General features: G+C 47.8%; 1 protein-coding gene across 1 annotated transcript in view; it reads left to right on the forward strand.

Moving 5' to 3' along the window:
- The first annotated feature begins 5,486 nt into the window (after window positions 1-5,486).
- Window positions 5,487-16,708, forward strand: part of LOC144679529 (neurocalcin-delta) — a 370,337-nt gene continuing 359,115 nt past the window's right edge. Inside the window, exon 1 of the mRNA XM_078540016.1 lies at window positions 5,487-5,504. The gene's annotated coding sequence lies outside the window, so the exon portion shown is untranslated. The remainder of the gene's footprint in view (window positions 5,505-16,708) is intronic.

Genomic DNA, 16,708 nt, shown 5'->3' on the forward strand with positions numbered 1-16,708 from the left:
AGTTCCTCCTCTTCCCAGACCGTTTATGTCTAATGTCATTAAGGCAATGCATTGGGTGAAGAAGAGATGTAAATGGGTCTCTCCACTGGACCCTGAACGGACATTGCGTCTGTGGTGTGAGTAATCTTCCATTTTCCCAGCATAATGTTGGCATTAAAAACAAGGGAACATTTTACTGAAGAGGTGGGTCAGTGTTTGTGAATAAAGATGGACATGACATTGAAAGCCATCACATCATGGTTGCAACAGTCAATTTATTATTTTAATGGAGTGAAAACACATTGAGTAATCAACTTGACCAGGGCCTTACTGCTTTTTGGATAGAAGTAACCTCATTGACTTTCTCCCAATCTCCACTGCTCCCACACCCCACTTCCTCAGCCACCCTCCCCTTCCCCAACCACAACAAATTTTCTTCTCTTTATACTTTTTAGTGGTCAGCAGTGGCTCACTTAGTAGCACTCTCGCCACTGAGACACAAGTTCCTAGGTTCAAGTCCCACTCCAGGACTTGAGCACAAAAATCATGACTGACACTCCAGCGGAGTACTGCGGGAGTACTGCAGTGCTGTCCTTCTGCTGAGATGTTAAATCGAGACCCCATCTGCTAGTGCAGGTGGATGTGAAAGAACCCATGGAAATATTTTGCAGGGGAGTCCTTTTTGCTGTTCTGAAGAGCAGGGGAGTTCTCCCTGATGTCCTGACCAATATTTATCCCTCAATCAACATCACAAGAAACAGATCATCTGGTCATTATCACATTGCTGTTTGTGGGAGCTTGCTGTGTGCAAACTGGCTGCTGCGTCTCCTACATTATAACTGTGGCTCCATTTCAAGATTACTTCTAGTCATTTGGCAGAACCGAGCTTGAGAATTGCTGAAAAAAGAGACACCCCATCAAAGCTTTTCATCTTGAACTCACCAGGATAGCTCGCAAGAAATTTCCAACGGTAACGGGGTACAACAATTTATACTGCACGAGAAGAGAGTGCTGATTGCTTGGCAAGTGGACTCCGATTGGTGGAGGCGTTGCCATGGAGAATTCAGCATGGAAATCTGTTCTCTGTCCAGTAAACAATGACAAGGTATTCCCCAATCTTTAAGAAACCTCAAACTAGGGAACTACTAAAATCTGACATAGCCCCAGAAAAGCTTTAAGTGCCATTGCCATCTGCAGAGTTCCTGAAAGATCTGTCCATGGGCCTGTCCTCTTCCTCAGCTGTCTTGTCAGGCTGCCTGGGCTTGGAGAAGTCTTAACTTCCTCCAGCTGAAAATTGGAAAGGCTAAAGCCATTATCTTCTGGCCCTGACTAGAAGACTCAGCCTCATCACCACAGACTCCATCCAACGTCCTCGCCCCCCCCACCCAGGGCTCTTCTCAGGTTGGGCCAGACTATTTGGAATATCAGTATTGCTGTCAGGCAGTGTCATCTATATAGAAAGCATTTGGTAAGGTCCTGCGCAAGAGTCAAGTCAGCAAAAATGAGATTGCACCGAATTTAGGCAAACTTGTGATGTGGGTGGATAATTGGGTGGCAGGTAGGAGACAGAGAGAAAAGATTAAATGTTTGTTCTCTGATTAGCCCAATGTGAAAAGTTCCCCAAGGGAGGCAATGGCCTAGTGGTATTGTCACTGGACTAGTAATCCAGAGACCCGGGGTGATCCTCTGGGAACCTGGGTTCAAATCCCACCATGGCAGATGGTAGAATTTGAATTCATAAAAATCTAATGATGACCATGATACCATTATCGATTGTTGTAATGCGATTTAGTGAACATTACATTGTCTGGCCTACATGTGACTCCAGACCCACAGCAATGCCCTCTGAAGTGGCCTAGCAAGCCGCTCAGTTGTATCAAAACCACTACAGTCTCAAAAAAGGAATGAAACCCAGCATTGACCTAGGCACCGAAAACAATAATGGCAAAGTCCTTACTAGCACCTGGTGGCTAGTGCCAAAATTGGGAGAGGTATCTCACAGACTAGTCAAGCAACAGCCTGACACAGTCATCCTCACAGAATCATATCTTATAGAAAATGCCCCAGACACTACCATCACCAAAACACCAGCAGAATGTACTCTTGGTAGCACCACAGCTGGCCAAGTCCTAAAGGACATAGCTGCTAGACTGGGTATGTGAAGGAACCAACAAGCAAAAGCAGCAAGTGATAGGCAAAACTAAATGATCCCACAATCAACGGATCAGATCTAAGCTCTGCAAAGCTGCCACATCCAGTCGTGAATGGCGGTGGACAATTAAACAGAGGAGGAGGCTCCACAAATATCCCTATCCTGATGATGGGGGAGCCCAGCACATCAGTGCAAAAGATAAGGCTGAAGCATTTGCTACAATCTTCAGCCAGAAGTGCCGTGTGGATGATCCATCTCGGCCTCCTCCGGAGGTCCCCAGCATCACAGCCAATTCAACTCACTCCACGTGATACCAAGAAACAGCGGAAGGCACTGGATACTGCAAAGGCTGTGGGCCCTGACAATATTCCAGCAATAGTCCTGAAGACTTGTGTTCCAGAACTTGCCACGCCTCTAGCCGAGCTGTTCTAGTACAGCTACAACACTGGCATCTACCCGGCTATGTGGAAAATTGCCCAGGTATGTCTTGTACACAAAAAGCAGGACAAATCCATCCTGGCCAATCATCGCCCCATCAGTCTACTCTAAATCATCAGTAAAGTAATGGAAGGGATCATCAACAGTGCTATCAAGCGGCACTTGCTTAGCAATAACTTGCTTACTGATGCCCAGTTTGGGTTCTGCCAGGGCCACTCAGCTCCTGACCTCATTACAACCTTGGTTCAAACATGGACAAAAGAGCTGAACTCCCAAGGTGAGGTGAGAGTGACTGCCCTTGACATCAAGGCAACATTTGAGCAAGTGTGGCATCAAGGAGCCCTAGCAAAACTGAAATCAAGGGAAAAACTCTCCACTGGCTGGAGTCATACCTAGTACAAAGGAAGATGTTTGTCGTTGTTTGAGGTCAGTCATCTCAGCTCCAGGACATCATCCCAGGAGTTCCTCAGGGTAGTGTCCTAGGCCCAACCATCTCCAGCTGCTTCATCAATGACCTTCCTTCCATCATAAGATCAGAAGTGGGAATGTTCGCTGATGATTGCATAATGTTTGCACCATTCACGACTCCTCAGGTACTGAAGCAGCTCATGTCCAAATGCAGCAAGACTTGGACAATATCCAAGCTTGGGCTGACAATTGGCTGTAACATTCATGCCACACAAGTGTCAGGCACTGACCATCTCCAACAAAAGAGAATCTAGCCATCGCCCCTTTACGTTCAATGGCATTACCATAATTGAATCCCCCACTATCAACATTCTGGGGGTTACCGTTGACCAGAAACTGAACTGGACTAGCCATATAAATACTGTGGCTACAAGGGCAGGTTAGAGGCTAGGAATCCTGCGATGAGTAACTCACCTCCTGACTCCCCAAAGCCTGCCCACCATAAGCAAGGCACAAGTCAGGAGTGTGATGGAATAATCCTCACTTGCCTGGATGAGTGCAGCTTCCACAACACTCAAGAAGCTTAACACTGTCCAGGACAAAGCAGCCTGCGTGATTGATACCACATCCACAAACATTCACTTCCTGCACCACCAATGCACAGTAGCAGCAGTGTGTACCATCTACAAGATGCACTGCAGGAATTCACCAAGGCTCCTTCGACAGCACCTTCCAAACCCATGACCACTACCATCTAGAAGGGCAAAGGCAGCAGATAGATGGGAACACTACCACCTGGAACTTCTCTCAAAGTCACTCACCATCCTGACTTGGAAATATATCATTGTTCCTTCACTGTCGCTGGGTCAAAATCCTGGAACTCCCTTCCTAACAGCACTGTGGGTGTACCTACACCACATGGACTGCAGCGGTTCAAGAAGGCAGCTCACCACCACCTTCTCAAGGGCAATTAGGGATGGGCAATGAAAAAGCTGGCCTAGCAAGCGAAGCCCACATCCCGTGAATGAATAAACAAAAGAGAGGCTGGGCAATTCAACTTTTCCCTGTACACATTCACGACCTGAGTGAAAGAATAGAATGATAGCTTTTCAGTCAGGCCTAGGCAGCCAAAGCGAGAGGCCTGAGGATTGACAGGAATTGGTGTCAGGGCCTCATTACCCAGTGTGGTTGGGCTGTTGTCATGGCCATGACTCCACTTTCATTTTTCTCAGTTGCACAGCAAACTTTATCTTCTTGCCGCATGTTATCACTTACTAGCTTTTTATTTTCCATAAGAGTGGTTTGTGAGGCGTGGGACTCCACAAAAGGCTGGGGTAAGGGTCTACACACAGGTACCACAAAGACAAACAACGTCTAATGAAGACAAGGAGGATCTGATGATGGTTTTTCCAAGCAATCCTCAATATATCCTAAGTTCAAAGAAAACCCCAGCTTTATACAATTGACCAATCTGTGTGAACATGTGTCCAAAGGGTTCACCTCTTGCAGTGACCGACACTTGTAACAGATGCGTAAACGTTTTAGACGCCTGAACATTCTACTTTCCACCTCTCAACTTTCCAAGGTCCTGCGCAGAACCACTTAAGGGCTGGTATATTAATATCCCATATAACTGAGCTACTCTTTAGCTCAGCCATAACATTAGCCGTGTTATCTCTGGTAAGGAATGTCCTGTTTAAACATCCTCAGTGTTTAAATTGGTTTTGTTTCTCTAGCATTCTTCAGCGTTCAGTTTAACTACGGACGCTATCTAGTGCGGCCACCTTTCCTGGAACTCCATCTTGGGAGCACAATTCAAGTAGTTGACGGGCATTTTCCGGACACTGCAGGGGACCCCTTTCTGTTGACTGGTGACTTATGGTTCACCTGCTGCTGCCTGAAATAGATATGCTTACGTCAAAGTAGCCAGGTGTCATGTATTACAGCAGTTTTCCTGCAGAAAGATAAATCTCCCTGTGTTTCTTAACATGGAATTTTTCTTGTAAACACATAAATCGTCTGAAGAACTGTATTGAACAGGGGTCAATTTAATATCAGTCCCTGTTTCATGGCTCTGAAGAATGAAAAGAAAAAAATAAATCATTTGTATCTTCTCTGGCACCCAAACCTCACAAAGTGCTTTACAGTCAATGAGCTGAATGTCTATGTTTCTGCAGCATGAGAGTGGTCCTCACCCTTCTTTCTAATGCCCTTCCTGCCCTCTATACTTTGCTGTACATTTACGTATCTTTTTCTTGCATCATTTTATTGATCTTTCTCGTTCCTAAATCTGGAATTTTCTCAACCCGTGTGTCTAAAAGCTGGATAAACTACATTAAAGTTTATGAATAAGAGTTACCCTTATTTTGACTTTTTACAGCACGCCTCTCCACAGAATAAATCCATCGAGGCTGAAGCATTCAGATAACAGGTAGAGCCATTGTGTCATACGATGAACAAAATGGGGCAACCCCATGGTCGAGGTAGTATACAAAAATTGTCAAAAATAATTAGATGTTGCTATGAGGTGGGTACAGTAATGCTTTTTCTTGAATACAAACTCATAAAACTGTGCAAAATTTATCTGATGCTTTAAAATGTCAGACAATAGCTTATTATTAAATCTCTTTGCTTTGATGTTTCCTTAATCCACTTATTGAACTTGAACATTTCTTGTTGCCATGGTACTGTGTGCATCCAAAGTATACATAGATAATAAATATCAAAGCTGACTTTTACAGAATCCACTGCTTTGTTTATCCAATTTAGCGTTTTGGATAGCTACAACATGTCACAGAGAACATTGTGATGATCTTCTGTCTGATAGCATTGTAAATCTAGCCTCTTTAGACCAATAATGTGAGACATTCTACTGTAAAAATGCATTTACGATCAGAAACTTACGTTGCACAGAAGATGCGGCTTGTGGGTGGAGAGACCATTAACTTTTTTTTTTAGTTTATATGGAATAAAAGTAAAATTAATAAATTTATTGTTTTCTGTTCTTACCCGAGGAAAACCAAGCTCTTGACTGAAACCGTTCTTGCGTAGAATTATTCACTGGCGTCGTGTTTTGTGAACTAAACTATTGAGACAGTATTTGAATTGAATGGCCCAAACAAAACAGCTAACAACTTGTAAGTTTTAACCTAACAGCACAGTGAAGCACAATGCATGAGCTCGAAAGGAGGGATAATGACAGATAGCTAAGAGTCAAGAGTTTGGGAAATTAAACTTCTATAGGCCAGTTGCACAAGAGGAGAAAACTTCTGGAGGAAAAAGAAACAGTCAAAATAAAGTTAATTAAAGAAAAGTACTTTATTCTTTTTGAGTTGGTCAAGTTGTGCATGTCATGGTCATTTTTGTAAAAGCACGCCGAAGCATGAAACACCCACAGAATGTGACTTGGTGCCTACAAGTGGAAGCTATAAACTGCAGGAAGGAGACTGCTGGTAGGTGGGAGGGATTCTCATCTCAAAAATAGGGGAATTAGGAAACTTCAAAAGAACGGCCAAAATTGCCATTTTTTGAGCCCGCCTTGGTTTTGAAGTATGTGGAGAATGTCACTGTCACTGTGAACCCCAACTTTGGGACCACAAAGACAAAGCACATTCCTAAAAAAAGGGCACCATCTCTAGTGAGTGGAAGGGAGGCTGGATGCTGGTGAAATTTAAATTTAAGGCGACTGGAGGACATGCAATATCCCCCAACATGCTTTTGGTATGCTTTTACAAAAATGGAGTGCCTGGCCAAAAAAGAATAAAGTATATTCCTTTAATTAACTTCATTTTCACCATTTCCTCCAAATGTTATCTCCTCTTGCGCAATTGACTGATAGAATCATAAAACAGCACAGTACCAAAGGAGGCCATTCAGCCCATCAAGTCTGCACCAACTCTTTCAAAGCAATCAAGTTAGCCCCACTCCCATGATCTTTCCTCCTGCCTCTGTAATTTTTGTTCGCCTTCAAGTATTTATCCAAATCCTTTTGAATCTGTATCCACCAGCCTATCAGGTGGTGTTCCAAAGCTGAAAAATTTGTTGCATAAAAGATGTTTCTCCTCATGTTGCCTCTGGTTCTTTTGCCAATCATCCAAAATTTGTGCCATCTGGTTATCAACCTTTCAGCCGCTGGAAACAGTTTCTCTTTATTTACTTTGGGTGGAATCGTCCCAGATTTGCACTAAGTGCAGTCGTGAGCGGGTAAAACGGCATCTTACCTGCCGGCTGCAATGGCGGCTTTTCATGCTGTATCGCCCTAACCCCACCACATTATTTATGTACTTGCGGCAAACACACTGTTTCAATGGGGGGGTGGGCTCTCATTTGCCCGCCACGCCATCATCTCACCACTTCATATCGCCGGGCGCCATATTTAAAGTCCAGCTGCGCGAGCACCTCTCAGTGCTTCCAGCCCAGGACTGCTGCAGGGAAGATGCCCACAAAAGGCAAAAAGACTGCAGCCCCCAGGTTTAGCGACCCGTCACTGGAACGCCTTCTGGGTGCCGTGGAGTCCCGCCGAGATGTCCTCTACCCCCACTCTGGCCGCAGGATGGGCAGCGGCGTAATCAACCAGGCTTTGGAGGTGGTGGCAACGATGGTCAGAGCCGACGCCCTTCAAAAATGGACAGTCACCCAGTGGCACAAGAGGATGAATGATCTCCTCCGTTCCACCAGGGTAAGTCACTTTTCTCATCACTCTCAACGCACACACTCACAAACCCATCACACATCCACAGGGACCTCACTCACTGCCAGTTCAAGGGACATCACCATTCACTCTCTCACACCCACTGTCATTGTCCTCATCCCATCCATGGGACCACCCAACACCCACACATGCTTATCATCTGGCCTAGCAGGTATCCTGCTTACACTCTGTCCATCTGTGTTCATGTAGGACAGGCTGGCACACAACAAGAGGGAGAGGTTACAGGCCAATGGAGGAATGCCTGAAATCAAGGTCCTCATGGACTTTGAAAACAGAGCCATCCAGCTGGCCGGAGAGGATCTGGACCATTCCTGTGCTGACGGTGAGGTCGGCGCTGCTGTACCAAGTGAGGATCCAGCAGTGTAACATCCATCAGACAACCATCCTGTGAGTGATGTGTCCTGTTTCACAGGCCACTGCCATGTACTAATTATCTCCACTTACTTCCACAGGCACATCTGGGTAACAGCTGACGGAGTCCATGACCCAGGGCTCTGATCAAGCCCCGAAGAAACCTCTGAAGAGGAATCTGGAGGCATCCTCCTTGAAGTCCTGTCACAGTGCTCACCCACACCCTCCACCAGCGCAGAGACACACACCTCGGTGGGACCTAGCTTTACAGTAGCCTCAGGATCACAATCTGGTGAGCACATCACACTTTCTGATCCACAGCAGGCAGCGGCAGGGACCCTGGTATCTGGCACTTGGAAGACTGCTGGAGACCAGAAATCTGCTAGGTCCGAGTCAGATGATGAGCATCTGGACTGGTTGTGTCACAGTTGCTGGAGCTGCAAAGGCAAGCTCGGGAACATCAGGAAGGGATGTCCGCTGCACTCCTCAGGTTGCAAGGCACGATGGAGGAGTCCGTCTGCCTTCAGGCGGAGGTGATAGCACCGGCATGCCAACGCACTGAGGTCAACACTGGTAGGATGGCGGTCGCCATGGAGACCTTGGTCCAGGACGTCACTCCTGCACTGGTTCACAGGCTCAACTCCATCGCTGATGCCATAGTTGGGCTCCAAAAGTGTACACGAGAGGAGCGCGGGGCAGCTTGACCTCACTCAAGCTACCCCTTCTCCTCAAGGAATCAGCTTGGGGCCTTCAGGAACCCATAGGGAGGAGGATCAGCAGGTGCACACTCCGGGCCATCTATCCAGGTGACTCCGGGAGCTTCCGGCCCATCCGAATCCCCTCTTCCTCTGACCTCAGCAGCTCCAGCTCCACAGGCCGAGGAAGGTGCCACTGTCACACAGAAGGACCCTGAAAGCAGGCCGGGGACCTCCAGGTCTTGGCCCTCCAGAGGACACCCGCAGGCTGCCTCCACCTCCGCTGTTGGTGTCCAGGGAGCACCAAGATGTAGCAGCAGGGTTAGGAAAGTTAAGAAGAATTAAGTTCACAGCCTGGGCACGGGTGTTAATCACTTGTACATTCTGTTCAGTATTGTCAAGAATTCCTCCCTGCCAATGTCTCCTCCTTCTGATGAGCAGTGTTCTTGTCATTCAGATGTGAAATCTTTCTGCACAAGATAGTGTCTCAGTCCAGGGCCTCTTCCCTGTGCTCTGTGCATCCTTCAGACCAAAGTGATGGTCCAACCTCACACTCCCTGGACACATTACTGATGTCTGCACCTTGGCGGTGTTTGTCATTGCTGCCAGGATGTTGTGGGCAGGCATCACAGAGTTCCATCATTCTCTCTGTGTGCTCTCAGCACCTTTGAGGTGGGGCTGGCCCCCATCTCTTCAGCATCTGTGACCAGTGACGCTGTGCTCCTGAAGGGGTCAGGTGCTGAAGGCTGACAAAGGATCAGGTGCTTTTAAAGTTTCATGGCTGCATCTCTATGGTATGACCCTGATCACAGAGCACAAGCGAGCTGCCCTCAGCCAGACAGGAGTCAGACATTCACAGAGGCAATGTGAAGATCTATGGAATGTCCTCACTGCATGCTGCCATCATCTTCCTGTAACTGAGCAGCTATTATGGCCTCCACAATGTCTGCATGACAGGAACATTCTCATGGAGGGTATTCGTGCTGTCATAAGCCAGACTGGAGTCAAACATTCACAGATACGATGTGAGGATCTTATGGTGCCACCACATTGCAGGTCATCATCATCCTCCACAAATCTAGCAGCTATGAGAACCTCCCGAGCACACCTGCCTCACCTGGCCAGTGCGAGGGCCTCCTCGCTGTCATTGCCGCCTTCGAGGACCCCCTCACCCTTGTCTCCGTCAGTTTCCTCCTCGTTGGAGGAGACCTCCAGCTCCTCCTCAGCCAGCTTGTCTCTCCGTTACAGTACCAGGTTGTAAAGGGCACAGCAGACAACGATGATATGTGACACCCTTGGTGGACTATATTGCAGGGCTCCACCAGACCGGTCCAGGCACTGGAACCTCATCTTCAGCATCCCGATGGTTTGCTCCACCAAGTTTCAAGTTGCAGCATGATCCTCATTATACCTTCGCTCTGCTGCAGTCTGAGGCTGCACAGGTGTCAGCAACCACGGACTCTGCAGGTAGCCCTTGTCCCTGAGGAGCCATCCCTGCAACTTCTGTGGACCCTGGAAGACTGCAGGGATCTGTGACCGACTGAGGATGTAGGAGTTGTGCATACTCCCGGGAAACCGTGTGCAGAACTGCAGGATGCGGTTGTGGTGGTCGCACATTCAGCGAGTTGATTGATGTAGTTGGCCATGTGTTGCACCAGAGATCTGAGCGCCACGTGAGTGCAGTTTATCACACCCTGCACCTGTAGGAAACCCGAGATCTGGGTGAATCCAATTGCTCTTGCATCCTGGCTGTCCTGGTCCTGGGCGAAATGCACAAAGTCGTGTGCCCTCACAAAGATGGCACCCGTGACCTCATGGATGCATTTGTGTTGGAGGCTTGTGGGATCCCACAGAGAAAAGACTGGCAGCTAACATAAAAAGAAATCCCAAACTATTCTATAAGAACATCAATAGTAAAAGGGTGGTAAAAGGAGAAGTACAGACAATTAGGGACCTAAAAGGGGATTTACACATAGAGGCAAGAGGCATGGCTGAGGTGTTAAATTAATACTTTGCATCTGTCTTTACCTACAAGGTAGATGCTGCCCAGGCCATGGTGACAGAGGAGGAAACTCAGTCACTAGAAAGGTTGTAGTAGAGTTCCCCAGGGGTCGGTATTGGGACCCTTGCTTTTCCTGATATATATAAATGATCTAGATCTTGGTTTGCAGGGGATAATTTCTAAGTTTGCGGACGACACAAAACTTGGGAGAATTTTAAACTGTGAAGAGGACAGTGTAGAACTTCAAAAGGACATTGACACATTGGTGGAGTGGGCAGATAGGTGGCAGATGAAGTTCAATGCGGAGAAGTGTGAGGTAATACACTTTGGTACAAAGAACATGGAGAGACAGTATAAACTAAAGGACACTATTCTAAAGGGTGTGCAGGAGCAGAGAGACCTGGGTGTATATGTACATAAGTCATTAAAAGTGGCAGGACAGGTAGAGAGAGCTGTTTCTAAAGCATACAGTATTCAAGGCTTCATTAAGAGGGACATAGAGTACAAGAGCAGGGAGGTTATGATGAACTTGTATAAGACACTGGTTAGACCTCAGCTGGAGTATTGTGTACAGTCCTGGACGCCACACTATAGGAAGGATGTGAACCCATTGGAGAGAGTGCAGAAGAGGTTTACGAGAATGGTTCCAGTGATGAGACATTTCAGTTATGAGGAAAGATTGGAGAAATTGGGACTGTTTTCCTTGGAGAGGAGAAGGCTAAGAGGAGACTTGATAGGGGTTTTCAAGATCATTAGGGATCTGGACAGAGTAGATAGGGAGAAACTGTTCCCGCTCGTAAACGGATCAAGAACCAGAGGGCACAGTTTTAAAGTGTTTTGCAAAAGAAGCAAATGTGAAGTGAGAAAAAGCTTTTTCACACAGCGAGTAGTTAGGGTTTGGAATGCACTGCCTGGAAGTGTGGTGGAGGCAGGTTCAATTGAGGCTTTCAAGAGGGAATTGGATGATTATTTAAATAGAAACAATGTGCAGGATTACGGGGAAAAGACAGGAGATTGGCACTAAGTTAAAATGCTCAGAGAGCCGGCGGAGACATGATGGGCTGAATGGCCTCCTACACTGTAACAATTCTGTGATCCTGTGAGGTCACCTGTGGAGCCCTGAAAAGAGCCACTGGTGTGGAAATGGAGTGTCGCGGTCACTTTCATGGCCACAGGTAGTAGATGCCCTCCATGTCCACATGGCGCCAAATCCTGCAGCAGCTGGTAGATGTGACTGACCAGTTCCCTAGACATGCGCAGTCTTTGATGACACTGGTTCTCGGTCATCTGCAGGAATGAAAGACGGCATCTATAGACCCTGGGTGTCACTAGGCGCCAGCCTGCGATCGCTCACTGTGGCTCTTGGGCAGCGTGTGCAGGAGCCCCAGCTGCCCCTTCTTCCTGAGGTTGCTGTTCCTGCCTCTGTGCCGCCAGGAGCCTCAGTCACTCTCTCCTCCGTCATCTTCGAGCTCTATAGGCCATCAGGCAGACAGCTAGTTCACCAGGCTCCATGCTCCTGATGTACTCCTCCTGCAGGATGAAAGAGAAAGACACGTGGTTGGTGTGGGTGTACTAAGAACCTGTTCTGGTTAAGTGTGATGGCCCTTAATGCTTCCTGGAGAGCGCTGGCCACCACTTAAATGGCCAGAGTTTAGTGCGCTGCATGGCTGCCCGAAACCCCACCCACCTTCACCGCACTCCACTCGACCAATTGGCAGCAGCTTTGCCCATTGGACTGCATGCTGTGCTCCCAGCTCAGGCACAGGCATTCTCCTAACCTGCACTGCAAGGCTGCACTGTTAGCTTGAACCATGGGGCAGACTGGTCCAAACCGGGATGATGATATTGCAAGGGGCTGCGAGCACCTCCACCAGTGACTGCTCCATGGCCAGATTTAGCAAGGGGATTGTACAACGCGCTGAGTCATCCAACTGTCCTGCAGTCCACTAAAACGATCATGACTTTGCATTCTGTGCAGGGGGTGAAAAGCTCTAGAACACTTAGTGGCACTTTGATGCCTCTGCGTTGCTAGAGTGGGCAGACAAGCTAGAAGCCCGATCCTAATCATATCAATGTGGTTGTGCCTGAACTGTCTGAGTTTCAGAGGGATGTTCACTTTATGCAGGTTTCCCGAATGTGTGGTCACTTTCTTCGCCCACCCTAACCCCAACCCCGAATCCCCACCCTGGATGCTTGTGCACTATATTCAATGGCAGGGCTGCGCATGCCCTCCCACCACAAGTCGCCTCAATGCAGGCCTGGCCTTGACACCTCCCCACCCCCTGAATGCTCCTCAAGCTTGAAGTCCAACAGGTGACCCAGTCAAGCGTTTAAGACCGAGATAGATAGGTTCTTGATTGGTAAGGGGATCAAAGGTTACGGGGAGAAGGTGGGAGAATGGGGTTGAGAAACTTATCAACCATGATTGAATGGCGGAGCAGACTTGATGGGCCGAATGGCCTAATTTCTGCTCCTATGTCTGTCTTACGTCTTATGTCTGCCTTACAATGTTACTGTGTACTCAGCTCTGAGTTCCCCTCAAAGTGCAGCCTGCAAAGTGCACACCTTATATATGTTGTTGTGAAACAGGTCGGTGTGCTTTCCCGGACAATCCAGGGGGCGGTGGGGGTGGTGGGGGGGGTGCGATTTTCATGGGCTTGCCTGATAATTATATGCTGATGTATTACAATGAGGTTCCCAATGACTGATGGTGGGAAACGCGGCCCACTGTCGGTGGGCTGAGCAGATGATTGCAAACTGGTTTCCCGCCATTGTAAAACCAATCACGCCATATTGTCAGCTCATGCCACCGATCACGCCAGATGCTGGTGGGCACAGAAAACCCCTGTCTTCAACTCAACCCTTCATGATTTCAAACATCTCTATTCTGGGGTAAGCAATCCCAACTTCTCCAGTTTATCTGCACAACTGTAAATGCTATGTCAGCCATGGCTCATTTGGTAACACTCTTATTACTCAGTCAGAAGGTTGTGTGTTCAAGTTCCACTCCAGGTCTTGAGTATAAAATCGAGGCTGGCACTCGAGTGGAGGATTGAGGGAGTGCCGCACTGTAGGAGATGCTGTCTTTCAAATGAGATGCTAAAGTGAGGTCCTGTCTGCTCTCTCAGGTGGATGTAAAAGGTCCCATGGCACTATTTTGAACAAGAGTGGGGATGTTACCCTTAGTGTCTTGCCCAATATTTATCCCTCAATCGTCATCTCAAAAGCAGACTACCTGGTCATTATCACATTGCTGTTTGTGGGAGCTTGCTGTGCGCAAATGGGCTGCAGTGCTTCCTGCATTGCAACACTGACTATGCTGCAAGGTACTTCATTGGCTGTAAAGTGCTTTGAGATGCCTGGTGGTTGTAAAAGGTGCTGGATAAATGCAAGTCATTCTTTTTAATCTCTCTTTGCTGGAACCATATTAGTAAATCTCTTCTGTACCCTCACAAAAGCCTTCAAGTCCTTCCTGAAGAATAAAGAAAGCAATTAAACCGGTGGTGGTGTGCCACCTTGTCACTATTCATTACTGCACCCATGTGGCCAATCTATATTTATGAGCCTTAGACAATGGGTGTGGGTGGACGGTTAACATTAGAGAACATCACAGCTGAACCTGAGACCATCCTCACTCAATGTGCACCCTTCGGCAGGGTTGATCAGGACTGGAAACCCTGAGCAATTTCCCCTTCTTGTACCATGTGGCTGAGTCCAGTTAATTTTGCTAGAATTCCGTCGGAAAGCCAAGTCGACTTGGATGGCCTGTTCATACATTTGATGCTCTTGAAGTTTGATTTATTCATGGGAGTTTAGAAGTGGCCAATTCTGCTGCAAGAAGCCCTGTTATTGGAGTTGGCATCAAGTGGCCCGAACATGACCTCTGTATTCTGTGAGTGCCAGCAGTTTGTGAATGGGCTCTGTTCTGACTTGGTAAATCGCCAGTAACAACATTGGTAACTTTAATGTCCTGATACCAATGGTGGGAGTGATTATATTGCGATAGAATACCAGATACCTGGAAATGATTCAGCTGAGGAATGGTCTAAGTGAGGATAGAGGAACGTTACATCAACATGTGAAGCATTTATCTGTTAATATTACCAACAGTCACTTTCAAGTTTATTATTTTAATATACACTGGGGTATACTTTAATTTAATGTGCATATTTAACGTGCTTGCATCAAATTCCTGTCTGTATTATTTTAATTAGGGTCGTAATCATTTCATTTTAAACTATTTAATGCCTGCAACACAAATTCAGGCAAACATTTGGCATAAGCATGTTAATTGTTTGTACCAAAACAGTGCTGATCGGAAAATCTGCTCTATTGTTCCTGCCTGTCTGGATTTTATTCTGGTTCTCTGCCATCAATATAAACACCGACTAGTGCTGTGCTGATTCATTTCTGTACAAAAACATGCTCATGGAGCAGAATTGTTAACATTTCTTTTGAAAGAAACAATTTGGCCAGGTGAAAAAGAGGCATTGATGGACTATATGGGCAGACTCTTGTGCCCTCCCCTCTGATGAGTTTGGTGGCAAGGGCATTTAATCAGGCAGGAGTGTGGCAGAAGGGGGGTCCCACCACCTTCCCACCTCCATCTTGGTTAAGTCCGTGGCAGGAAGGTCCATGGACGGCCTTCCCATCCCACTGCCGATCGAAGTCCTTAAGTGGGTAATTAATACCCACGTAAGGGCCACATCCTGCCGCCACCGGTAGTAATGGGCAGGGGGAGGATTGTCCTGCGGGAAGCACGACAAGCAAACCCTGGCATGTTTGCTTGCGGTCTCCTGGGAAGGCGGGCCCTCGTTCAATGGCACTCTGAGCCTGATTGAAAGGCCGGGCATCGGGATGGGGCCAGGCCCGCTGACAGCCAGCCCCATTGCCCTTGCTGCCAACAGCCCTTCTCTCCATGGTCCCCTTCCTGCAGCCCCCTTCTCACCATCCCTCGCCGGTGGCCTGGGTTCCCTCCTCAGTCCAAGGCCTTTGGTGGGTGTCGTACTGGTAGCAGCCAGCGCCTCCTCGGAAGAGCTGCCCGGCCTCTGATTGGTCAGCAGCTCTCAGCGGTTGAGACTTCCACACCCGGGGCCCTTAACCCAGGGGGAAGGCCCACGGCTGGCCTGTTAAGTGCCAGAGCAGCACAAGATGCAGAAGGCCTTCCTGAAATGAAGCGATGTGGGGCTCTCACCAGGGGTCGGTGGATGAGACTCCTGTCACTTCCACAGGATTCCCCCTTATGTTGGCAGTGTGGTTTTCAGAGTGAGTCCTCATTCACCAAAGGCGCACTCCTTTCAACGAGACTTTAGCTTTGTCAAAAAATTGCAAATGTCCAGTATCCAGCGAAATCTGAATGGAAGTGGATCGCTGTTCACTATTAACCAGGAATCCTAAGCTGCCTCAGGGAGATTTCTGTGCGCATGCTCGCAGGAGAGTGCAGGCCCCAACTCTTCCTCCTCCCCCCCGCCCGCACAGGGAGCGCTCAGCGCTTCCGGGTGCGCGTCATGCTGGGCGGGCCTTCATTGGCCCACCCACCCAAAATGGCGGCGCCCAGCCAATCGCGGGTGGCGATCAGCTGTGCGCCTGCCCACGCCCGCTCCCCCCCCCTAGCCCGCCCGCCCAACGGGGAGAAAATTCTCCCCCAAGAGTTTAACATTGACATATTTGGGAAAATAAAAAAAACCTAGATTGATTCATCGCTGGTCTCACATTTCAGAAATATCCCAAAGTGCTCCACATACAATAACTTATTTAGAGTGCAATGTGGTGCAATGTAGGGGAACACAAGTAACATTGTGCACAGCAAGATTCCACAAACAGCAGTGAAATGAGTGAGAAGTTAATCTTATTTGGCGTGTTGATTGAGTGCGGAATGCTGCTTAAGACACTCTTTTTTAAATAGTGAACTTTAACATCCAACTGAGCCAACATGCATCAGGGGAAGGGTCATACAGACTCGAAACGTTAAC

The sequence above is a fragment of the Cetorhinus maximus genome, chromosome 4 (genome assembly GCF_964194155.1).
Source record: "Cetorhinus maximus chromosome 4, sCetMax3.hap1.1, whole genome shotgun sequence".
In the NCBI taxonomy this organism is placed as follows: domain Eukaryota; kingdom Metazoa; phylum Chordata; class Chondrichthyes; order Lamniformes; family Cetorhinidae; genus Cetorhinus; species Cetorhinus maximus.